Source organism: Lichenostomus cassidix, chromosome 4 (genome assembly GCF_008360975.1).
Source record: "Lichenostomus cassidix isolate B80296 chromosome 4, HeHo_3.0, whole genome shotgun sequence".
Classification (NCBI taxonomy): domain Eukaryota; kingdom Metazoa; phylum Chordata; class Aves; order Passeriformes; family Meliphagidae; genus Lichenostomus; species Lichenostomus cassidix.
The window spans coordinates 6,206,418-6,233,285 of record NC_139484.1 but is presented as its reverse complement, the minus strand read 5'-3'; the positions used below and the strand labels follow the sequence as shown (position 1 = coordinate 6,233,285).

General features: G+C 36.1%; 1 long non-coding RNA gene across 2 annotated transcripts; it reads left to right on the top strand.

Moving 5' to 3' along the window:
- Positions 1–1,622: 1,622 nt before the first annotated feature.
- Positions 1,623–26,868, top strand: LOC146437738 (uncharacterized). Of its 2 annotated transcripts, XR_014851968.1 has the most exons (4): positions 1,623–1,965; positions 2,350–2,493; positions 25,120–25,270; positions 26,761–26,868. It is a non-coding gene; the product is annotated as an uncharacterized LOC146437738 (long non-coding RNA). The 2 variants fall into 2 exon arrangements; XR_014851967.1 differs by lacking the exons at positions 1,623–1,965; positions 2,350–2,493 and adding an exon at positions 22,072–22,320.

Here is a 26,868-nt window from a genome sequence, read left to right as displayed (position 1 = left end):
TATGTAAGATTGGTTAGCTCACACATGACACCCTCTAAATCCTTACAGCCTCCTTGAAATGAAGGTTTGGGCTATGGGAAAAAACTTGAACTATCTCTCTTCTGTTGGAGAATATGAGAATTTGCTCTTCTAGCAAAAAGTCTTTCTGTCTCTCCCCACTCCTATGCGTCTCTGCCTCATATTTGCTGTTAAATGAAATCTGTACTATTGACTTGGGTTTATGGTCCTGTTTGCACCTTAATTTGGGTAGAGGAATCTTATAGGAATGGGACCCTAATATTATTTCAGAAGTGGGATCCTAACATTATTCCAGTGTATCTTGACGCTATGTTACCTGGTGTTCTGAATGAAACTGCTGTAACTAAAAGTATTTATGGCTAAAAACATTTATTCAGAGAATTAATTGGAAAAAATCTGGTTTTAAATAAGAAAATCTGCATAAATAAATCTAAGTGACATTTCAAACAGAAGAAATTTTTTCCTTACTCTGACATTTCCACTTCATGGAATACTTTGTAGCAACAATATTTCCATAATATACTTTATCACATTCGTATTGTCTCAGCTTTAAAGGTCAGGTGTTTAACATGACTTGAGTTTGCTCATAGTCTTGATAGTATGAGAAAACATTTAGTGTATCATTAACAAAACTATCTTGATGTAAGTGCAAATGAATGCAGGAAGAAAGGAAGATAAATATACTACCAAGACTGGAAATGATGAATCTTCACTCAGCAAATGGTTAGCAGATACAGGTCTCAGACATGGAATTTTAAGATAATAAAAATCTAGTACTATTAGAGACTGAAATATCAGAAAAAAAAAAAAGTTACAATGCTTGATCATCATTTAGCAATTAACTGATGCAAATTGAGAGTAATCTAAGGATTATTTTGTCCTTCAAAAAAAAAAATCTCAGCTGATAAAAATGTTGGGCGGAAAGGGTTAAAACCAGAAAATTTTTGCTCTTTTTCCAAAGGCAACTGGCTTTTGGATACAGGCAAAATATGCTCCCAAGGAATGGCATCAGGAACAACAGGTGTAAACAGTGATGCTGGATACTTAGTCAACCAAGTCAGACAGATGCAAAACAAAGTGAGTTTGGGTAACAGCAGAAAAACATCAGAAATTCAATTCTGACAATGTAAGCCCACAAGCTTTGTGGAAATGTGGTAATCTTTCTTTCTGGACCACTAAGATGAGGATATTTCTGAAGAACTAAATGGCAGAAGTTCTATGTCAATGTATGAAAGGAAAATTAGTAAAGTTTGCTTTTTGTTACTGTTTTGCAGTGCTGGTCTTGAAATTAAAAACTCACAATTAAATAACTTTTAGTCACCAAGTAATCCTAGTTCCAGCTTTATTGTTTCATTGAATTTCTGTATTGTTTTTTGCTTACAGTAACCTTACACTGTCATTGAAAGCTTCAGTAAGTCACTGCTTCAGTTCCAGTGTTTGGTCTGTTCAGTGTTCTTACCTTCTGAATTTTACAGGCAGTTCAAAGTAGTGGAGAGAATTTTCAGTTGTTCTGCTTCTAAAAAATTAAGGTGTAGATCCCCTAAGAGAAAGCTACACTGACAACTAATACACCCTTGTTAAAACCTTTTTTTTGCCAGCTTTGACTACATCACCGGAAAGAAATTGGTAATGATCTTTCTGAGGCATAAGAGAGAGGAAGAGTGGGCCCTAAGTCTCTCATTTAATACATTATTTGGCTGCCATGTAAAACTGGGAGAAGAAAAAAAAAAAGCTGGGCTTTAAAGGAAAATACTTCATGTAGACAAACTGTTAATGCTGTCAGAAGAACTGGGGAGATGGTCTGAAATAGCTCAGAAACACTCAGGCCAACAAGAAGAGTGTAGCTGTCAGTCCAGACTACCCAGATCCACAATAAAGAAGAATCCGTAGTTATTGTCACCTATACACATATCTTAAAGCTTAAATTTGGATGAGACACGAGGAAAGGTGAGTTATTAACTATTTCCTTAAGGAGAAGTTTGATTTGTTTTGTCTGAATCATCTTGAATTAGTAACTCTCAAAAATATGGTCCTCAGAGGAATGAGGATAGCAGATCCATTAATGTGTAATATATTCTTACATGACTGGGATTCATCTCATTATCACTTACTATAATATATTAATCATTACTAAAGACCTGAAATTATTTACTTTCAACCTTTAAGCCAAGGGGATTTCTTGTAAAATTGCAAAAAGTGGAAAAAACCAGCCTTTCCTTCAGTTATATGTTCATTTCACAAGAATGCCAAATGCAAAGCAGTTCTGATTTTAACCAGCAGTGAAACCTAGCTTAAGCTTAGAGTTCCTGAGAAACAAATTTTATTTTCTAGGATGAATGGCTGTTCATTATTTATATTTCTGTATAATCTGAACTGCTGTGGAGAGGAGCATGAATGACAAAAGGGCTAAAATAGAACAATTTATATCAATGTTCCTTAATATCATACGGAACAGAAGCTGGATTCAGAATATCTGTGAGTACACAATAAGCACAAACATATTTGTTAAACATAAATTTTATTGTCAAAGTAGTGACTTTATCACATTAATACAGTCTGTGTGTGAGTGACCAAAAATGCCAGTATTTAACAATGGCTGCTCATGGCCTTCTTAGACAGAAATTGGATTCCCTTCAGTATGGTTTGGTGTATGTAGCTCTAGGGAGTGTGCAAATCTGAAGCCATAGGCTACAATCTTAATAGATCTCCTAGGAAAGAGTAAGTTGAGAAGGTACCTCATGTGGAAAACTTCACATTAATGGGATTGTTTGCTGTTGGTACAGCCTTCTGAACTCCTATAAGCAGTTCACTGAAAGCAATGTCAGTAGTGTTCCTGTATATATTTTGATATTTTTTAAAGGAAGACCTTCATTGATTCAGTTCTGTGGTACAGCTTCCCTTCTCAAAAATTGTAATGTTTTATGAGGTTGAAAGGGGATTGTTGGGTCATAATATCCAGATAAAATAAGTCAGGAATGCACAGTGTAGAATCATCTGGTTAAGAGAGATGACTCAGTTGTTCTGATCTTCCTTGCTCATTCACAACAATCCCTCACTGGAAGCCCTCACACTTTTTCACATTCCTTTCTGCCCTGAGCTTCAGAAAATATTTGATGTCCGGTGTTCGAATGTATTACCTATTTTTGGAAACAGAAAATCTTTTTGAGACAAATTTATCAGGGGCTGCCTGACATGCTTTGGCATCTGAGAGATGGGACATAAAGTATAAGGAGGCTTCTTAGTAAGATTTTAATTTAGCAAGGGGAGCCTGCAATACTGAAGTAACACACAAGAGATATTTGGTGCAGATCAATGCTGGGAAAAAAATGGCTCACAGCATAAATGTGAATGGTAGCACTGAGAGAGGACTGAAGTTTCCTCCAATATTGGAAAAAAATCTGCTTATGGTCTTTTCTGTCCATGTGGCTGTGAAATGAAGTAATCCAGGTGTCCAATAACTCCTGGATGTTTGTCTGGAGGGAACTCAGTGTCATTAGTACAAGATCAAACACTGGAATGCTCTGTTATACCCAAGAAACACTCAGGTGCTGGAAAGGCTTTTGAGGTTGAATGTTATAATTCCTATCACAGATTGATGGATTGCTATATGACATTTGCTAATTAATTGCTATTTCAATTAAAAAAATCTCTGACATCAAGGGCAAGAAAATTTGTCTAGGGCTCAGCCAAGTGTGGTCTCAGAGCAAGGATCTGAGAGGATTGGAATAGAGTCTTTTAATTGAATTAAAATATGAATGGACATGAGAGGTGAAGGAGCACAGACTTGGAAAAAAAGATCTTGAAGAACAATTAGGTTTCTCAATATAGTGAACTGAGGGGAAAAAAGTCCTCTGTAGTGCCTTGAGCAGCTGAGATTGAAGTGAGCTAATCATGTAATAGCAGCGCAATGTTGCACAAAGCCCAAATGGAATGACAGCAGGTGGAACGAGAAGATATAAGAAGGGATGGTCCCAAGACAATTTTGCATTCCTTGCATTTCTAAATTCTGCTACAGCAGAATGACTTTTGGAAGTGGGATTTCTGGTTGTGACCATTTTTTCATGTAGGGAGAGGGAGTTTCACAGTTCAAGGTACTCTAAGAAAAGAAAATCAGAGCCAGCAGCGTATGATGGTGATTCTCCACAAGGAGGGAGCTGATGAAGTCATCAATTTAGGTTCTTTGGATATATTTCTTGTATTCATTACTGGGCAGTGAAACTTTATTATTTGCCTTTCATTAGATCTAAGCATGCTCATATTTTGCACAGGTGGTTTTGGTTTCTAAGTTGAGAGTTGTAATGAGATTTTAGATATACTATTGTAAGTGTGTGCTCAAAGGAGTTATTTAGTCCTTTACATTGAATGTTTTTTCTTTTTCTTTTGTAAATTTTTTTTGTTATTCTCTCATATTATGTGAGATATTTATTATTTTTGCTGTCCATTGGCTACCTCACTTTGATGTTTAAAAGGAAATTCAGAATAACAAAATAATTTCCCTGTTTTTCATTTTTGTAGCAGTTTTCAGAACAGTTTGGGATTTTTCAAAGTGAGAACGTGTTCATACTGGAATATCATGAATCTGAAACTGAGAAAGTTCTTATTCCTTTTGAAAGCTAATTGTTACTCTGTTCTCGTTAAACGATTTTATAATAGTTATTGAATGATGAGCAGTGGGTTTTTATGCCTGTGCTTTTGACCTGACTAACTTGTTTCAGATGGAATGCTCTTGCATAACTGAAGTTAAAATTACAGCTCAGGAGTCTATGGAAAGATCTTCTATCTGAATCCTTTTTTTCCTTAGATTTCACTATATGAATCCTTTTTTTTTCTTAGATTTCACTATATGAAGTGGTATTGGTTTTTGAGCATACCTTACTGGTATAAACAAAAGCCTTGGGTTTTCTATATATTTCATTTTGGCTTTTATTTTTTTTTGAAACCTCATTTTAACATAGTGATAAACCAGTGATTCCAACTAAAGAATAATTGCTTTGTAATGAAATGTAGCAAAAATATCCTAAACTACTCAACGTCTGTTGATAGAAGAGGGAGATATCAGGTGAAAACATAATAACTGGAATTTCAGTACATTGCTTGATGCCCTTGTAGCCCAATCATATTTTTGAGAAGAAGGAAAGGCTTGGTTCTCTGCTACAGCTGGAGAACAAATATGTTTCTTCTATCTGTGTTTGTTTCCCAAAAGTCGTATGGTGCATAATGTCCCTCTGCACACATGGGAATAAGGGTTTTAACTAGTAACATGAGCTCCCAATGAGGCTGTGTTTAAGCACACAGAACTAAAATAGCCACAGAGACCTCATCAAATGAGAATTTTCCCATTCTTACTTCAGTAGCTAGCGTTTCACTGTCAAGTGCTAACATGTTAAGCATGATAAGAAAGATGTATTCTTCTATCTTGTTAAATAAACAGAGCTATTGTTCCTTCAGCAAAATACATAAGAGTGGAAGAGACAAGAAAATACCACATTAATGGAGACATCAAACTCACTGAAATGTGTTTCTCTTTACATGCTGGAGAATGTATAAATCTGTTTATTTTTCACGTGTGGAAACTGAGAAGGAGCAAAACAGTAAATCTGAATTCTTTTACAACCAAATACATAAATAAGTAAAATCGCTCAGTTAACTGACGCTTTGTGACTCAATACCATTTCCATTTCAAATACAAGGGAATCAAAAGCATTTGTCAAGACTGCATTTTGATAAGAAAACCATCTCTGCCATGGTTTCTCTCTTGAGCAATAAAATCCTAATAATGTTTAAGAATACCTAAATTATTAAGACCTGATCCTGTGGTCAGTAAAAATAGCTTCATGACAATAAGAAAGATTTGTTTCTAATTCCATACCTGAGTTTTTAGAATTAGTTTTAGCACAGCCTTGTACTGATGCATAGCTTGCCTATTTTTATTTTCTAATGTTGAGCATAGGTAGGATCACAATTAATTTGGGGGCTTTATGCAGTGTGTTGCTAACCAGTAAGGCTAAGCTTTTGTCAGTCTCTCAAGAAAGAGCAGAATTAAGTAATGTAAATGCAGAATGCCATTCATCTCTGACTAGGAGAAGCACAAGCCACTGCTTCCCTACTATTTTTCTAGGTTAAGATGTTTAAGCCTTTGATAAATCCCCAAGATTAATAAGTGAAAGAAAGAATACAAAAACTTTCATTGCACTCTCTGCAATGTGATTTTGCTACTGTCGTCAGTTGCACCATGTGAAAAGAAATTACATACTAAAAAGTGATTTGCAAACCAGTTTTATAATTTCCTTTTCATTTCCTTGACTGACACTTCTAAACAGCCTGAGCACTGGAGCTAGCTGGATGCTTGCAGGAGTTAAGAAAATATATCACTGGGGAGGTTCAGTTTTTGTTTTGTTTTGATTTTTTTTTTTTAAACAATGAAAACACAGCACAGTAGAAGACATGACACTTGGAGGTGTCCCTCCATCTATAGCAGATCAAATACAGCAGGAAAACTGGAAAACTGGGGCAATGGGAACAGTCATTGTGGTGTGTGATATTTCAATGTTTCTGTTAACACAAGAGAGACAATCTGTTAGCACAGGATAGACAGACATGGCAAGATAAAAAACCTCAACTTGCTCACCATTCTTTAAGGCACGTTGGTGTTGGTGTTGCTAACTTGAAGCAGAGAGTTGTCTCGAAGCTGTGATTTCTTGTTTGTTGCTTCCTTTGCACTTCAAGCATTTTCTAATTAATTTCTGAATGGTGTCCTACCTGCAACATCTTATCAAGAGAGTGAATGGCTCTGCACTGTTTTATTTATATCTTGTGTTAACAAGTTAAAGATGTTAAAACTTTCATTATTGGACCATGGGGCAATCTGTGACAGAGTGGCTGTACTAAATTGAGGAGCTTTTTCTAATTTTACCTTACCTCATTTACCTGCTGTCTGATATTGAATCAAATAAGTGAAACTGGCAATGCCCTTGTGATAGGAAGGCATGTGGATCATGCTTAAACACCTCATTTTCTGAAGAGATGTATGTTATGCTATGCTATGCTATGCTCTGCTGTGCTATGCTATGTTATGTTATGTTTTATGTTATGTTATGTTATGTTATGTTATGTTATGGTACATAGAACCAGCTGCATAGAAAATAGATGAAATCTTGGTGGGATACTCTTTTCACCATTGTTTCTTCCCTCCTACACCACTCTCTATCCAGTTAAAATGGATCATACACCCTGGGAATCAGTATGGATTATGCCTTTATGGTGAAGGCTAAAAACAAACATGTATTATTGATCTTTTCAGTAGTCCACAGCTAGGAGACTCGTTTTGATCCAATTGCAAATGATGGCTATAGAAAACCTTTATCTCCTACTACCCTCTGTCTGACAGTAAAATATGTTTTTACTGTCTAGTTTTCCACCTATACCACAGAGTCCCTGCAAAGAGACTCTGCAAAGAGGTTTAGGGAGGTTTTCTTGAAACCTTTGCTGAAATCCACTGACTTCATAATTTCATTATAGAAGGCAGGCTGGTCAAGGCTGATTGATTTTCAGTGGTTGCAGTGATTGTGGTACCAAAGCTCAAGGACAGAATTGTGGTAAAACAGTTCAGTTCTCAGAGTTAAAATCTCACAGCCAAGTAAAATTATGAATTATTAAGTAACTTCTAGAAAACTGGAAAAGCTTCAACTCTTTCCTGTCTCTAGTAGTGTAGACTGTCACAGCACTCCTACAGAAGATGAAAAATTAACCATTATTATCTTTATTCTGATGACTGCTAAGTGCAGTGAATTATAACATTTAGAGGGGCCTTACTCTGTTAAGTGTCTAACCTTTTGAATAGCAAGAGCAGATATTTCTAGTAGCTTTTTAAGTTAAAAAAAAAAGAAGTGGAATTTAAGTTTTCAAAGTTCCCCTACTGCTTGCCTTTCAAGTTTTCCTTGCTGAGTATCCACACTTTATGCAGGTGCCTTTCTGTTTGCTTGAAAGGTTATGATTCAGGTATAACCCAGTGTCTGGGATTCTGTTTTCCACTCTGGGCCTGGATGCTTGAAATCTATATGTTGCAAGATCCAGTGTTTTATGTCTAAGTCAGATTTGGAAACAAATATTCTTAATATATTTAATAGCTGAATTTTTTTTTTGACATTCCTAGCAGTCTTTCTGTATAGCTCAGATAAAAACCCAAAGGCACTTAAAAGAGAATAATCAGTTCTAGGTTTTTTATTACAACCCTGTGAAACTATTAGTGCAAGGATTTGTTAAACTTTGGGCTAAAAACACATAACCAGGAAAATACAACCCAAGACTTAGATAAATGATGTTTTATAGTCAATACAAGAAACTATGTCATTAGTGAATTTGCTTGTATAGGCTTAAGAATTGCTAAAATTCATTCTGAGCTTCAGAGCTGTGAAGCTTGAGGCAGCAAAAAAGATGAGAACCTCTTGACAATGCGAAAGAGAACAGCTGAATAACAACAGTGTGTGTGACAGTCACCCCAAAAATGGAGTAGAGAATGAAATGTGATGGCATTAATTAAAAATTAGAGATAGTGTTCAATATATTTATATATTAAACAGAGATATTTTTTTTATTTGTTAGGGTGATTTGGAAATCCCTGACAAAAATTTTTTTGGCACCTATTTTATTCTCAAAGGATTTTTACTCTTTTTCTCAAGTGGGTTCTCAACCTTCTGGCCAAAACACAGAAAAAACGCACAAGAGAATGTGACACATGTGGAAGGAGGGAAATTTTAGTTTAATTTTTTATATGTATTAAATTGCTTTATTATTCTTAAAGAAGGACACAAATACTTGAGAACATAAAACAAACAAACAAAAAAAGGCAATAGCATGAAGAAAACAATTTTTTGTGTTCTTGGGATTTCAAACGTGCAGATAACCAATACTGACCAATTTTTAGAGGAGGAATTGTAAGTAGACTTTTCATCCTGAAAAAAACTTAGATGGATGAGTCATAAGCCTCTGAAAATGAGATTTCTAATGGAAACACCAAATCAACTTTTACTAACTAGACTGTCAGGGATATGACATTATAATAAAGTACACTGATGTGTCTGTATTTGCCTTTTGCAAACATAATGAAAGTGGCTTCAGTGGAGAAGGAGCCAAGGTGTTCCATTCCCATCTGCTGTTTTACAGGATAATACAACAATATCCAGGCATGTCATGCTGGCTCTTATGTATTTGCACTAGAAGGGAAGACGACCAACCAAATTTTTTTAATCGTGACTAGGACTTAAAGGAGGGAATAATTTTTTATCTAGAATACTAAATACAGCACAAGCAAAATTTTTTAACAAAAGATGTTGGGATATTGGTCACATTTACTTTATTTATGAGACATTTCTCATAAGAGAATTCAATTACTGATTATTAGACTCAGTAATTTTTTCCTGCTGCTATCTTCATACTTATTTGGCTACTTCTTCTTTTGAAACATAATTAATTTTCATCCTATATTTCCATTTTCTCTAATGTATTTTGAGTTTGCTTTACAGATAAATTGGAGATTTTTATTACATGTTTGAAAAGGCACTTTGGTACATAAAAATCAACAAAAATCACGGGGGATATGCCTAAGAACATTTGTAGTTACTGATATCAAAGAAATTTAGAAATTACTTAGAAATTTGGAGCATTTAGATAATCCAACAGCCTTTTAAATACTGTGCACTGCAGCACCCAACCTGTGAACAATCAGGGTGAAGTCATGCAGTTCCCATCCCCATTTAGGTCATTGCAGCTCTTGCACAATTTTTTTCTGAGAAAGTGACCCTTTGTGATTTCTGCTGTCACATAACTGCCATGCTCACATGGGAGCTTCTGTCACCTTGTTCACTTGGACAATTTTAAAGGGTTTTCTTGAGGTACTGTGTTCAGTGAATATGAAACTAAGATGCAAAATCTTGCAGAGTAATTGCAATCACATGGATTTAATTCATGAAGAAGACAAAATAGCATCTTTTCCAGAGTTAATCCTGTCTATGAAGGGTACAGAAATTATGCTGACATCTGGGGAACTACTGCAAATAGCTGTTGAGAGGAAAGTCACCCAGTGCATTCCTTATTTTGTCTTAGGAAATCCACTTTCTCCTTTTAGCTAGTAATCATGATGAAGGACTATAAAACTAACTTAAAAGGCAAGTTAAGTTGGAACCTGAAATGTATAGACTTTCTTTTAGAGGAATAACCCAGTCTTCACAATGTTGAAAGAATACTTTTTTTCTTTTTTTTTCCTTTTGTTTTTTGTGGTTTTGTTTTCGTTTGGTTTTTTTGGTATTTTTTTTTTTTTTGTTGGTTGGTTTTGGCTTTTGTTTTTTGAGTTTTTTTTTTCCTTGGTTTGGTTTGGTTTGATGGTTTGGTTTGGGTTTTTTTTTCAATTTCAGAAAACCTTGGGGTGATTTAGGTACCTAAATATTTTAAGCTTTTTCTTAATGGCCTCTAGCATCCCAGACATCTACTAGGAGCTGGCAGATAAAAGACAGACCTGACAGAACATGCTTATCTTCCTGAGGCAGCATTTGGGGAAAGGGCAGAAAACACCTATATTTGAGCACCCAAGCTTCCCTCCACACCATGTGCTCATTAGTGTTTCTTTTGCAAATGAGTGGAACTTTTTAATCAATGTACTTTTAAATCCATTTTAATCAACACAGCTGTGTTTTTGAAACCAAACAACTAAAACCATGTTATACTCTGCACCTTTGAAAATTGCATTAGGGGATGCAAGTTTGGAAAAGTCTGGTTTCCATTCATAACTCCATCTTTATAATGGTTATAGGGGTTTCTGCCCTTATATTATAATGGTTGCTCCATTATGGCTCACACTACTTCTGCTTTATTCAGTGATTTTTGAGATTAGCTTAATTTTTCACAGCAATGATCCAAATACAAAATTTTCATTGGTTAAAAAAAGGCATCTTTTAAAAAGGTCAGATATGTCAAAGACCCTTAGCTGGCATGTTTTGTGCTATAAACAGAAAATAGAAGTGCTGCATTGTTGCCCTCTTTTCATTAATGTGTGTACTGAAAGAGTTTGTGTTTCAAAGACTTTATTTGTACGTGCAAAAGCATAAAAATGCTACCAGAGAACAAAATGTCAAATGAAATAATTTTCCCATTCACACAAACATGCAGAGCCATTTCTTGGGTTCAGATCCACTTGAGAGCAAATAAAAGATATCTGGGAGGCAGTGAATGCAATTACTTCTGAACACCCCTTCCTCTGGCTCCAAATGTCAAAGATACAAAGACACAAATGTTTAAATTAACTGAGAAATATTTTCACTTCTTCTGCAATATTAGCATTTAGACCTTTACTCATTCTCTTACTGTGCTATTGTTTTATTTGTTGGAAAAGGTGTTTTTATGATCAAAACTTTCAGATCTAAAGTAATATATTCTAGGCAGGAGCTGTCACCATGTATTAGCGTGAGAATGACAATATTATTGTACTAGTAATCTGAAACATTTTGGTATTCAACTGCTTTCCTATTAGTGAATTTAATTGGGCCCAAAATTATGAGGCAGTTGGATAATTAAAACACTTTGAAAATGTTGTAGAATTATTTTATTCTATTTTTATATACTCACCTTGGCCATGTTTGTCCTTTATTACTGATCAAAGCTATAAAGAGATTTCTATTTTTAGGACCTTTTGAAGAACAAAAATATCCATTTAAAAATACAAGAGCAACGTTTGTTTTTAATTCCTTGAAAAGCAAAGCTTAAGAATGATGTAAAGAGTGAGTGAATTAACCACAGTTGCTCAGCTATTTGAACAGCTAGGCATAAAGCTTTTGGTTAGCCTCTGGAAACGGTTTTACACTGTTAAAGATTTGTTAAAAATCAGGTAATTCTCTCCATAGCATTACCTCCTGGCTCAAGGAGTCATTTGAGGGTTCTCTGGGATGCTCCTGCAGGTGCTTCTGCCCAGGTCTCTCTAGAGTAAGCATTAGGGGGGCATCTCCTGAGGCTGCAACACTGCACATGGATTTTATATATTCCCACCTGCGTGGACATCCTTAGGAGGCTAAATTATAAACACAGGCTTTTCTTCTGAGTAACTCAAGCCACAGGAATCATGCTTGCAGAATTCTGCTGCTTCCATATAGCTATCTTCTAAAGCTTTGGAAGGTAATTGGTTAATTTAGACTTCACCGGAGTCACAATAGCTGTACTTTCCCTTCGATTGCTGTATCACACATTAATGAGGTTTATAATAACTTCTGCACCCTATGAATATGTTATAAACTTAGAATCCTTACGTCTATTGCATCCTCAGTCCTATCATGCGTTGATAAATTTGACATGCCTGCTCTTGCTAAAATAATGGAATTTCCTCTTTTGCTAGCACAATGAACTTTAGAAAGTGTTTAATCATAGATGTTGTGCTCTGGAGGACCTTCAAAACTCAACTAATCTGTAAAGTTGATATTCTGAAGACAAAACAGTGTCTTAGTTATTAAAGGAAATTATCTGTACAGGAAGAAAAAAAGCTTTAAGTCTTTTCCACCCAAATCTCAAGTGGTTAATGCCTGACTCTGCATGAATCAGAAGGATTTATTTGATTCCTGTGCTGACCTCTTTCAGGAAATTTAATTTCTCCATCTCAAACATATTATTTTTGTCTAATACAAAAGGGCATTAACCTGAACCTTATTGCACCTTTTTACAATTAGTTACCCTTTTTTGCATTAATCTTTTATAGTGCATGGAAGGATTAGTGTTTAAACACAATACAAAGCAAAGTCTGAATACAAAATTATTGTGGATGCTCCCTGTATTTTATTTTGTATTATAGTGAGCTGATGAAAAATTTTTGACTTCATTTAATCTTTGACTTGGTTTTGATCCCAAGGGTCAAGTATTAAAAAGTATTCTGTTTGTAGACTTAGCAAAGATCAGCGGCATGTTGTAATTACATCTGAGGATAGGAGATAAGCTTTTATCCTCATTAAGGCTGATTATTAAAAGGATGCAAATGGGTAATTCACTAATGATAATTCCTAAATCTTAGTGTCTACTGAAAGTGAAGATTTGGATACCTTCTACTCCAGCTCCTTTAGGAAAGGTCCACAGTAACAATTTGCTTCCATAAATCACTCCAGAGACAAACAGGTAGAGTTGACATCAGAATCTTCTCTCTTCTGCATTTTAAAAAATATTATAAAAAAATTAATCTGAAGTGGAAACTAGGAAATAAGATGGAAATGTTTCTAAACCTGTAAATGATGGGTCATGTCTCAGTACACCTTTGTGAAAATTATTCCAAATGACAACCTTCTTTAGTTAAAGACGAGAAGGAAGGAATTTCAAAACGTGGGTGATGGCACTAGGTCTTTGGGGGTTTTATCTGCTTTTATGCAGTTGGAATACTGTTTGGTAGGAAACTACAGATTTTTAAGAGCTTGTATGTGTTTTGATTTTGGCTTTGACTGTAAATGGGTTTTTTTCTACTTCTGGTATAACAAACCTCTGAAAATCTGTTTGATTTCAAAGCATGTTCCCATTTCACACATTGGAAAAGGGATTCCCTTTTTCCCCAATTCCATTTCCACCATGATTTTAATAGATATTGCCTGATGAAACTTTAGAGAAAACAGTGACTTTATTTAAATTTTGAAATTCTGCTGTTCCACATGAGAAGTTATTTACAAGTATGTTTTCTGTATTATAGTATGACTACTCTTGTAGATAAAGGAACATAAATTTAAATTGGAAACTGAGTGAAATTTGATTGAACTTCTCATGAAACTGGTGAGCAGATCGTTTAAGAATTTTAGCAGATCTTCAGTCTGTTGGAGACATATCATAAAAATTATCTTGAGTTTCAATTTCGCTTCAGCCCTTCCTCTATTGCTTATTGATTTTAATATTTGGAGGTAAACTTACTTCATAAGGTTAGAATTGATTAGGGATGTATTTTGTCTGGTAAAGTGGCATCTTCCTTTTTCCTGGAGTGCTGGAAGGAACTTCTGCATTAAAACTTAAATCAGTAACAATGTTGGAATATGTATTTATATTAAAAGCTATAAATGTTAGCTTATCAGGGGACAAAGTGCCCTCCTGCTTTAGTGATCAAATGAATTAGGATTGTGGAAAAATAACATTAAAGATGAAGAGAAAATGATAGGATGGAATGCCTTTATTCAGAGTAGTAAATGATTGGGAATTGTGAACTAATTCATAAAAGCTGTGTACCATTTGTAGAAAACGAGATGATACCAAATGATTGCATTCATCAAACAAATGATTTGGCAGGTTTTTTCCACAGAATGGGTATTATTACAAGAAATGAAGGAATCCATGAATACAATACAGATATACAGAAATTATAAATACTGACATGAGTTCATAATTTTAACAAACTGCATTGAATATGTTTCCACACATCACCTTGTTTGACTTAGCAGTAATAATGCAGCAGATTTGGTTGATACTGATATGTACAACCCAAAGGGAAAAGATACCAAAGATTATTAATCTTCACTGAAATGTAAACACAGTTCCTACCAGTCCAATCAGTGATAATACATGCCTGTTGAAAAATCTATTTTATTTTAATGTATTAGAGGGCAATCTCAAAATGAAAGTGAGAGGTGAACTGTAAGAACAATTTGGAGGCAACAAGGGCATAGAATGTTGCAGTCAGTTGTGAAGCTACTATGGCCAAGTTTAAATGCTAAAAATACTGCAAATTTAAATCTCACATGATCATGCAATATTGAGATTTAGCAAAGACAAGTTTTATTGTTCATTTTGTCAGTTGAATTCCAGAACAAATACTAAAAATGTCTCTTTTGTCCAATGAGCTTAAACTTGTGAAGTCACCTGTCTGTTCTCTCTAACCTCTTAAAAGGATTAGGTAAATCTGGAAGAAAATTTTGAATGTTTGTGACACAAATATGCTTGAATTAATACCTGATTTTCCATGCAGTATTACTACCAGAAAGGCTACTAGTGCTCAGATAAATGATGTCATTTTCAGTAATAACATGTGCTTACAAGATAAATGGTGTATGAAATGGTCACTTCTGTGTATTGCTCCAAATCCAGCACTGTCTGCAATACTTCTTTATTGCTAGAAGGTGATTTCAGCCTTGGAGGGATTATTGATGGAAAGAAACACTAACTTGTGTCTGGGAAAAGGAGGAATTGCTCCAGTACAGGTAACTTGTTTAAAGAAACAAACATTCCAAGCATTTTCAAAGCCATCCCCTGTCACGTCTGTAATCTTCTGGGGATGAGTGTGCGACCTGTGATCACCAAACTCTGTCTCTTAATCACCTCAGCTGCTCTCCATCATTTTGCCAATCATATTACACCAGTTTCATCCTCTTGGCCACTTAGATTATTGCAAAGCTCCAGCAGGCAGAACTGGGATAGATGTTCTGCCACCTTCAAAACTCGAGGGATGTTAAACAAAGAGGTCCAGTCAGTCTTTCAGTGGAATTGGTGTGTTCTGAAATCCAGGGAGAAGGCTAGGGGTGGATTCCAGTTATTCTGTGCAGTAATCCTTAAAAGTGGATGGCTGCAAGGAGAGTTAAGGTGCTGCCATTCGTTCCTGGAGGTGAGGAGCTCTGTGTTTGGGACTGTTCATGGCTGTGAATGGTGGCATTCTGTGCTGGTGCTCAAACTCTGCCAGCAAAACTCTGAGACACAGCACAAAGATATATTTAGTTTGTCTAATGCATTTCACAGTGGATGAGTGAAAGAAATGGACCCTATCCCAAATTAGATGTTTGCATTGAAACTGCTATCAAAAAGGATACCTTGTGAGAGCAAGTGTTTCCTCATTGCTGCCAGATGTACTCTGATAATGAAGCATTTTTCTTAAAAATGTCTAAAGGTTATTGTATTGCAAAGCTGGACAAAGTAACATTTGGATTTTAGGTATTTTGCCCGAGTTTTCTAGGAAAAAAAAAAAAAAAGCAAGAAAAAGAGATTGAGGGATTTGATTCTACAGCAAAACCATGTTCTCATTTCCTCTGGCTTTTTAGTAACATATCCTGAACTTTCCCCAGTATTAGTTATCTCTCCAATTAAAGCAAGAGTAGTCAAAAGAGCCTTTTCTGAGAACTTTTCTTTTCTCCGTGGGTCCTTCTATGAAAGATGATTTTTATAACTTTTACCTCCACTTTCAAGATCTCACAGGAATGCCATGAAAACTCCCAGATCTTCCTAACCAAACTGTGCTGATTATGTTTGTTCCTTCATTTTGCCATTACTGAAGAGGTTTTAGCAACACAAAAACAAGGATAGAATGGTCAGTTTCTAAAATCCACTTTACATGAATGCTAAAGAATTTGCATATAAATAGGTTTTTATATTTAAATGCCCTGTGGGTGAATGTGATCCAACACTCCTCAGAAATCAAAATCCTCAACTGTCTCATTTAAAGTTTGCCTGCTAAAAAAAAAAGAAGGTGAAGTTGGCCAGCTTTTTATTAACATGGCGTTCCTTTCTGGAGAGTGCTTACAAGACCAACAAATCACAATTCAATTAAGCCTGGTACTTTCAATGTATTCTTGGTGGTTTCTTTTTCTGGCACTCACACTTACCCAATCTTTGCAAAACTTCATGTGTAAAGTCCCATGAGAGAGGCTAATGAGGAACATATGCTGAGCTCCTGCATGTTCTGTGGCCTCTTCTCTGGCTCTACCTGTCTCTTTTTTTTCCTACATCTGAAGATAATTTGAGAATACTACTGTGACAAAAGCGAACCTTGAACATTTTTAGATATTGCAAACCAAATCTAAGCAGGATACCAGCAGCCAGGGGGAGATCACAGAGAAATTTCCACAGCAGTGTTTTCTAGGAGGAATGGAACTCAGTGTTTTGGTTGATTATCTTGAGGATATATATATATATATCACATATGTATATATATATGTGATATATATATATATATTTGTGCTTTTCCAATGAGCAGGTGAGAGATGTGTTCAACCAGCATGTGTCTCCATCAGTACATGTTTGTCCATGGGAAGAAGTTATTCTGCAGAAAAACTGCAGAAGGAAGGAAGAAAAATGGTGGGATGTATATGAATTTGGAAATTTCTGAATTGCATGCAATTATTTTAAATTCAGCTCCATTAGGCTGTTAGGTATGAGAATCTGTGATGCACCCTGGGTGGACTCCTTTAAATGGATGCAAAGCACGACATTAATCTTTAATCTCTGAGTCTGTATAAAGGTTTTTTTTCACTGGGTATGTGCTGTGTATATTGGGAGCACTCAAGCTTTGATTAAACTAAATTCAATCCCCGAATCTTTTCTAATGAACTGTAAAAACCTCGCTCTAATTTACATTCAAACATCACTATGCTCTCCATACTGTGATTATATTAGTAATGATCTATCTGAAGGTTTCTTAAGTTTTATAAGAATTTACTTGTAGTTATAAAAATATGGAAAAGAGCTAAGGGAGAGAAAATCAGGCAATAAGAAAGGAAATAAAGGAAGCTAGGAGGGGAGAAAAGAATCTGTAAGGACAGCAAGAGCAGAAGAAACTGTACTAGCATGGCAATGTAGTTGTAAAACCTTGTCAGAACCACTTCTTGCATCAAGAAAATATCAGAAGAAAAATTTTATAGCTTTATCAGAGTAGCAGCCTTTCCATTTGAAGTTAAGGTCATTAGAGAATAAATATTATTTCATATTAATAAGGGAAACTAATATAATATAATATAATATAATGCAGAAATAATATTCTTCTTCTGTGAGCAGTATGAGTATTGCCATTTAGAATCTGCAAGGAGTTAAATTCTAGCTGGCTATGAAATTACCTCAATTCTAAGTCAAGCTCTTGGGATGGGTTTAAAATGCTAATCCTTCTTTTCTTTTCTCTCTGCTTTTGATGAACAATTTCTCATGCTCATTTCATTGAGTAATAATGTCAAAGTGTTCAAAACCCAAGCATTTCAATTATAAGCATTTCCCTAGAGATAATGCTGATATAAAAGTAATTTTTGATCTGGTTAGGATTTGAATTGTTAACTCTTCATGGTTTTTAAATCAGAATTTGAAACACATAATAATAGTTCTGGTATCTTGGCAGATTAATGTAGTATGTCATGTTGTATTTCTGTCTTGTGGCATGACATACAATACACACAGAATTTCATTGTTATTGAAAAACCTTCTGGTTCTTTGTGATGTTCAATCCATTGCAGCAATGAAAGCTACGCATTAACAAAATTGCAAGAATGTGGGTCTTTTCCTGACTGATTGTAAAGTAATATGATAAAAATTCAAAGCATTATGTTATTTTCTTGTTTTCTTTTAAAACTTTGGTTTTGGCGTTTTTTCTCTATAGAATGTTCTCTCTTAATGTTTATTTAGACACAGACAAATATGGCTTAGACTTTATTTTGAAATGGATTTCCTTCTTCCGTAGCTTCTCTTTCTTCAGTAAGTGTCTGAAAATTTGGAACTAAAATTTGGGGTTTTTTTCCCCTCGAAGCAGTTTGCAACCAGAATGTGCAGAATAAAAAAAAGAATTGTTGGGAAAAAAAAAAGGCCTTGTTTTGGTAACTTTTTTTTTCCGAGGGATTATACAAACCTTTCATTGTCATTGATATTATTATGCTCCTAGTGATTTGCTCTGTTGTCTTAATTCCTGTTAAGTTACTAAGAGACAAAGCAGCTCTTGAGGATCAACTTAGCATTATTTCTCAAATTATTAGCCTTGTTTTCTTCTTTATGGCATTTTTATTCCCCTACACCTTGCCACTAAAAGGGTTATTATTGTTGTGGCAATAAGATGGGATAAGGACAAATGTATTCAAAGTCACAGCAAGGGTTTAAGAAGAGGCTGACGCAGCCAAAGGGACTGACAAGGACAATTAGCATCGTCACAGAGGGCTGGATGGATGGGAAGATGAACAGAAGAAGTGGGAAGACTACACTTATAATTAACAAGAACAATTTGTGTAAATAATGTGTGACTGGAATACAGCACATGGCTCAACCTGCAGGCACTGGCGAGCTTTTAGACACAGGACAGCAATAATGGCAAATAATTTGCTTCTCCAGGAGAATAGTCATCATCATGTGATCTCTAATGTGGTATGTTGTTGTGTTGAAAATACCCTGTTATGTTTTTAGCTGTATTTAAAAAATAAGAAGGGAATGAAATGTGAATAAAAGCACAGGAGAAGAGAAGCCCAAGTCAGTGTTAAAAGTCAGAGGTATGTGTGTGCACAGGGAGTTGGTGCTAGCCGGGGACGGTAGCTCCAGCATGGGCAGCTGCTATCAGCTTGGATTGCCCAGGAATTTTTTTCAATCTCTTTAGGCACGTTAAGAGTGGACAAGTGCAGCATTAGAAACTAGTAATTAGAAATTTGGGAAGCAGAGACCCTTATTTGGGGCAGCTGTGCAAGTCCAAGCTATCTTCACTGATATAGGGGAGGAAAAAGTGAGATAACTAAATGTTGCACAAGGAAATCTGATTCAAAATATTTGAATTAGGCTGCTTGCATAAATTATGAAGTGGAAAAAAAAAGAGAAAAAACAATCATTCTCTTTTGTTCCAAGTATACATTATTGTTTTGTGGACAGTTAAAAGGATTTTGAACTTACATTTAAATATAAAGTAAGTATTATGAATTAAAACCCCTAGCATGTTTTTCAACCTCACTTTAACTTAATTTGGGAATTTACCTGTTAAATTGAGGTATATAAAAACATAAAGCAGTAGAAGTTGTTTTCAGTGCTGCTGAAGTTGTTTACATCTGTTTTAACAATTGGCTTCATTTCTTTAAGATGACAGAGTGTCCTTTTTATAACAGCCATCATCCATTGTTATGCAAATCCACAATGCCATATGGAAGCCTAAATGATAAAATGCACTTTCATTTAAGCCAATACAAATACAAGTTATTGGCAAATTCATTATTTTCATCCCTGGTCTCACCTCTCTATCTATAAACTGAGACTACTTGTCTAAACAGTTAATACATAATTTAAAAGCAGAGTATCAAGAGCATTATCCAAAAGTCCACATACAAATAGAAATCATATTTGTGTACAAATACAGATTAACTTTGGAGGCACCCATTTTGGTGAACAAATAACAGTAATTGTTGATATTGACATGTAGCGATTTGTAGTTTGAATTACAGGAGCAGATAAATAATTTGAATTGGCAGCAATATATTCAGCTTTAAACTTGGGGGGATTTGGTAAAGCCTCAAAGTTCAGCTATGATTGTCTGCAGAGCTTAGAGGCATTAAAGAGTCCAAGAACTGACATCAAGGTTTAGCAAACTACTTGGAGGATCGAGAAAACCTCAATGGAAAATAAATCAATGCTGTAAGTAAAGTTTTTTAAAATCCAATACTTCATAGGTAGAGTAAGGGGAAGTTTAGATATCTCTCTGAAGTAAGTGCAGGTCAATGGCCAATTGAGAAAAAATAACCAGGTCTTCTGGATTCTTATACCTCAAGAGAAAAAAAACAACTTGTGGGTCACATTTAAAGCTTCTTACTAATTAAAAAGCAGTAAGAAAATGTTGTGAATATTTCAGTAACAAGTTTCATATTCCTCCTGCATAGAACTTGGTGGCAGACCTTTATTTCCAAAATAGTGAGATTAAAGCCCCTTCCTTGTCAGCTGGCATGTGGGAACCTCTTCTTTATTTTTTCCTTGCTCTGTCGTCTTCAGCCAAAGCCAACAGTGAGTTAGAGATCTCAAAGATGTGCAATTCCTTAAATTTCCATGAGAAATGATAGGTACATAGAAATGAGGGTCCACAGTCTGGAAAAGCCTGCAAGATAAACTTGTTTTTTTTTTTCCATGTGAAGTGTTGGTTCTCCAGACAGCAAGTGCAGTGATATATTCAGGAATATATTCTCTGCACTTCACAGAGAAAGGGAATATGTATGATAATTCAGAGCTTAAATTCGGTCACTGAAACCTGAAGGTAATGCTATTTTCTGGTGCTCTGCTCCAAAGTGCATGACTGAGGTATGGGAGCAACTGAGGGAGACAGACTACAGCAAAAATCATTATTATTGTCCCATAAAAGAAGTATGAATTTGCCAAAAAACTCTACAAAATCACTAAGGTCACATAGGTTGGTGTGTAGGAGATGTTATGAAGGGTTGATTCCAGACCTCTAGCCTGGTGCTTGGCATCACTGAGGATCTGAAGTGCTCTCTGTCCTAAAGATACTGCACAGCAATACTTGGGATTCTTAAAACTGAACACTGTAGCAAAGGTGGGACTTGTATTTGAAAAGAATAAATAAGAACTTTGGTTGTTCCGCATTGTACAAACATTTGCAAGGGCTCTGAAATAATGAAAGCAGTGCTGTAAGAATGACAGGCATGTCTGCGAGTTAATTAAAAATACTTTTGTCATTTTTGATATCATAATTGCAATGAACAATAATCTAAATTTGCGGTTTTGATTCTTAGCCTATTCTAGCATTTCCTTCTGTTTGATGGTGACTGCCTGTGTACTTGAAACTGAGGCCATTCATTTTGAGTAATGGCAAACCTCAGGAAGACTCCTTCCTTTTCTTCTGACAAAAAATGTTCTTTTCAGTCCTTAAGTGGGTATCTTCATGTCAAAATCAAAGCCTGGCCATACAGCAGAGCCAGAAACACTTATTCCCCAGTAAGCTGCAATGCCATTGAGACTGACACTGTGCTTTAACTGGGGCAAATGGATCACAGTGTGGGTTTTATGCTTTCTTTTGTTGGTTTATGAATTTGTTTGGCAGCAAAGCCACTTGTACCGTAAGTCAAATTATCAGTTCAACAAAGAGCTCCATGTAGCTCTGCAAGGCCAGGTTTGACTAAGATCCTCATGCAATCTGGATATAATAGTCCATCTGGAAAATATCTTGCAAAAATCCTGCCTTTGAGGTCTGAGCTTGTAGATTGAAGCTAGAGAAAATTCTGTGTATAATGAATTTGATGTATAATAAATAGTGTATTATTTGTGTAAATCAGTTTTTGCAAGGTACATTTTGATATCTTCAACTTCAGATGTTGTGTGAATTCTTTGCCCAAGCTTAAAACTACTCATCAAGCCTTGCACGAGTGGTAGCAGGAGTAGTTTGAAATCATTCAAAAAGACATTCTATCTGTATCTGCGCGGCAGCGACGGAATAACAACACGGGCAGTATAAAATCAGAAAGACATTACATCTTTGCAGGTTACATGCTACCAACATCGCCGTGTGACTAATTTGATGTGACTCAAACTCCTGGGGAGAAGATTTGTCATTGTGTCAATCGCGTTGGGCTGCGCTGGGTGACAGAGCTGGTGAGCTGTCTGCTGGTGCTTGGAAAGAACTTGTCATGGTGGTGTGATTGAGTTCTGCTAGTACTGTCTGAACAGTTTTTCATGTCTTTGTAGCTGGTTAAATGGAGTGATAAATCTCTCTAATTTCAAAACTGCAGTTTCAGGAAGATTAAAACCAGAGCAATACTCCATTGGCTATCGTATTGCAGAATAAACTGTGTGCAGGATGGCTTTGTGACCTGAAACCTGCAAAACTGAAATGCAGAATAGTTTTAGATGCTACCTTCTTTAAATAAGAAAGCATACAAAAAACTAGTAATTATGTGACAGATACTTTGATTGATGCTAATTTCAGATTTTTAACCAATTCTTCACTGAAATTTTTCAAAGTAGAAATGATCTTTAAAGCCAAAGCCTTGTCACTTTTAATGCATGTCATTCAATCAAATTTAAAAGTGACACAATGAAACTACTGTTTTGTACAGTGACTGCTGAACACAAAGTATTTCCATAATGTTTAGCTGGAATAATTGGAGTTTAATTTCTGTGACTGTATAAAGAAACAGGTTTGCAGTACAGAGAGGGATAGGCTGTAGAGGTCTAACCTAAGATGCAGAAGGATACTGTGGCTTCATATTGGGTGTGTTAAGGACTTTGTTAGAACTAAAGTAACTGTACAATACCTACAGAAATTATTCAAGTGAAAGATGCCATGAAACTGAAAATAAGGTTATGATCACACAAAAATTAGGAAGTGACTGCACTCTCACAATTAACATACCTGTGTCGTATTAAAAAAGAAGAAAAGAGTATGGCTGTATGCAAAATTGCTTATTAACAGTGAAAACAGATGAATTAAGAAAAGAAAATAGGGATCTTTTGTGCAGTAGAGGAGAGGAACCTTTCTCCTCTTGCTCAGCTTCTATCCATTTGTAGGAATTTGGCCATGGATATCCATGCTTATGGTAGGATGGGGCCTTAAGTGTAATACTATTCTGCATCACTGTAATATGAGGACTAGGAAAGTTTCTGTATTCTTAAACGCAGGATTTTCATGGCTTTTTGTGCCATCACTCCTTTCTTTAGCAATGTTATATATATTCCCTAATTGTACAGTTTTTTATATCTAAGAGTTGAGCTATTATTCAAGACTTCTGCTTGGTCTCACTTACTAATTGCAGTAGCCATAAAAAGCTCTTACTAAGTGCAAATTGCCTGTCATTATAGTCAGTTGTTTGAAATCACTGAGGCATTTCTAAATTTATGAGATTGCAAGGATATAAACTCAAATAGTTTAAAGAAGTTATAGCTAGTCCAATTGGGTTCATCATAACTTGCTCATCAGGCTTATCTCACCACCTGTTACATATATTCTACTTTTACAAATCTACATAAATAATTATTGTGTCTTTATGCCATATTTCACAGTAGCTCATTTTTATTGGAAAACCAAATAGCATCAGGTTGCTTAAACATTCCCACACTTCTAAGAACATAAGGGCTATAGATATGGATTTATGATTTATAATTTCCACCCCCCCAAACTCTGTCAGCAATGGCACTATGGTTCAATTAAAAGTCACCTATCAAAACAAAATCTGGCACGTACCATATGACAAAAGCCTGTCTTGCTAACATGAGCTGCAGGGCAAAATGATGAATTGCTGCTCTGTGAGGAGCTGAGTTATAGCCTAGAGTTTGCTGCCCACAGATTAATTAGGCAGGCAGAGATCCATCTGTGAACTGGGACTCAGATTCTGCTGAAGGTTTCTTACCTCAGGTCACTGGTAGGATGTTGGGCTTTGGGAGGGAGGGGTTTGTTCACTCCCATTTCCCCAGGCAGAAAATTTGAAAGATTTCATTACAAAGCAAAGGAGAGAAATAGATAAAAAGGATTTGGAGAAATTGTCCTTTATTGCCTGAATGGTTATATAAGAAAGATGAAAACTTCCCTGCTCTAAGATTTTGTGTTAAGGGGGGTAAAGTACCTGAGTTTGTAAGAAACATGAAAACCAGTGAGTCAACAATACATCACACATTGAGACTGGACTGCTGAGTTGTTGTGTGATTGGTTGTAATAAAAAGGGGAAAATATGTCATAAGATTAGGTTAGCACAGGCTCCTAATGAGGATTTTAAGTGATTTTTAACTTAAATGTACTTGGATATAAAACAGACTTTGGGCTTCTGGTTTTAAGTTCTTCAAAGTTTTTTCCTGAGAAGTGGTTGAAGAAGACAACAGTCTAGGTCTTAAGAACACTGAATTCTGCATTTCATCTAAAAGCCTTTTGTATTTTACTCCACTGCAGTGTGTAGCGCAGGCAGAGAAAGCAAAATATAACATAAATTTGTGAAACCTGAATTAAGGTTCTCTTTGCAGTGTGTAAAGTAAGAATTTAAAATAAGAACTGCAAATGAATGTGTTGTTGCTGAGATCTGAGGGCATTCTTATATGGTCATGATGTAATCCCTGCACTCAGCATGAGTTTGCAAATGCTCAGCTCCTTTTCATGGAAATTTTGTGGCTAACAACTTCTTGGAAGAGCAGAGATTAAAAGCCACCATCAGGCTAAATCAATGCATTTATATTCTTTTAAAACAGATTTAAATGTAGTCCTAAGATTTAACAAGTTTGAAATTTAAAAGACTTCTTTCTTCTACTTACCTCTGCTTGGAACCTGCAGGATTATATTCTCTTCTTGGACATCACAGCATGCCATTTGGTATCTGTTCTGGCTGTTGCTTTAGTCTTTCTTAGATATTTTTACCTGATATTTCAACAGCTTGCAGTTGTTTCTGATTTCTGTTTGCTTTTTCATAGTGCTCCATGTGGAATGTTCCTCCACACTTGACAGCTCAGTTGTCAGGACAGCCAACATCCCAGCAGGCAAGTCCCATTCCAGGGAAAGCTTTTCAGTGGTGCTGAATCTTTACAGAGATGCTTCTCCCTGCCAAGCCCTCCTCTGTCTCAGGTTGGTGCTCTTCATCTCAAGACTCTTCCAGTGCCTTTTTTTTGGGCAAAGGGAGGGAATGTTGGTGAAAAGGCAGAAGAGTGGAAGGCAGACAGTGAGTGGGCTCAGCTGCAGAACTGCTGGATGGAGTGCACCACCAGGATTTGACTTCATGGCAAACCCTGTTAAATAGTTAAAGGATTTTATTGCTTTGAGTAGAGCTGGACAGAATCTTTCTGAGGGAATGTGTCTTGGTTCGAAAATGCTGATTCGTTTAAAATGAAATAATTTGTGGGAATGTGACAATCTGAAGAGAAACTTCATTAAAAAAATTAGACTGCTCCATTTTGACATTTCAGAAAGAGCAGTAGAATTTTCAAGTAAAAATAAAACAAAAAACCTTTATGAAATTAAAAAAATATATACAATTCCATTGCTTGCAAGTATAAAAACCGAAGGTGATATGAAATATTTTGTTTATAAAAATGAATGACTTTGAATTATTTTTGCACCTGCAGGCCTTACAGCCTCACAGACCTCACAATGTCTTCTAACAGTATCCAAGAAAATGGTTTAGGCCAAGGGATGCTTTCATGACTCATTTTGTATTTTCCCCCTTTGCTGGTGGTCTTCAGAAGAGTTTCTAGCTGGTTTTATAATCTGCAGGGTTCAGCTTCTTGACTGAAATGAGCTCCCAGTATTTTCACACCAGAAATTTCTTTACGGTTTATTTTCATTCCTGTGAGGCAGGGAATCTCCTCACAGGAGTTCTGCTGAGGAGCTCTAGGGTGTCTCACCCCACACCCTGTTTTTCTTGGGGATGTGCTTGCAGAGTTGAGAATCTCTGACAGACTTTGTGTGGCTGTGTCTTAGAAGTATTTTCCCCACGAAATTAAGGACATGTCTAGTGAAAACAGAAGGCACTGTTCAGCTTCTTGAACACATCCTGTGGGCTTGACGACGATGCTAAAGCAGAAGTCATTGCAAAGTCAGCCTTGGCTGGTTGCTGCTGAGTCCCAGACAGCAGCAGCAGCTGACCTGATGGTGAGCAATGAACATAAACTGCAGCATGGTCTTTCCATGGTAGAAAGATCTGGAAGGACAAAGAGAGTCATTCTTTCTTGCGCGAGGAAAAAGTTCCAGTGGAAGGTACAGCTACTTCTCTCATCCCTCCTTTTGCTAGCATATTGTTGCAAGGACAGTGGAGAGATGTGCTCTGTGAGCCATGAGAGCAAACACCAGGGATGCTGGGGAGGAGTTGGTGCATCATTTGCTTACTTCTGGCACCTATTTGGATGCCTGGGAGGAGCTGTGCCATTCCCAGTTTTCTCAGGGGAGCTGTGGATCTGTTCCTCTCCCAGCAGTACAACGGAGCCCTAAGTTGAACATTACAAAAACTCTTTCTGAAAATAATTATAAATAATTTAAAGGCACTCACAGCAGGACATTAAACTGCTGTCAAACACAGCCATTTCTCCTAATCTAAGGATTTTTCTTGTTCTTTGTTACAGGCAACCCTATGGAGTCAGGCTGTTCCATGCACACAGGTATTTGCAGAATGTGCCTTGAAGCAGTTTTAGGATTGTAAGATGAAGCTTCTTGGGAGACCTGCCTGAAAA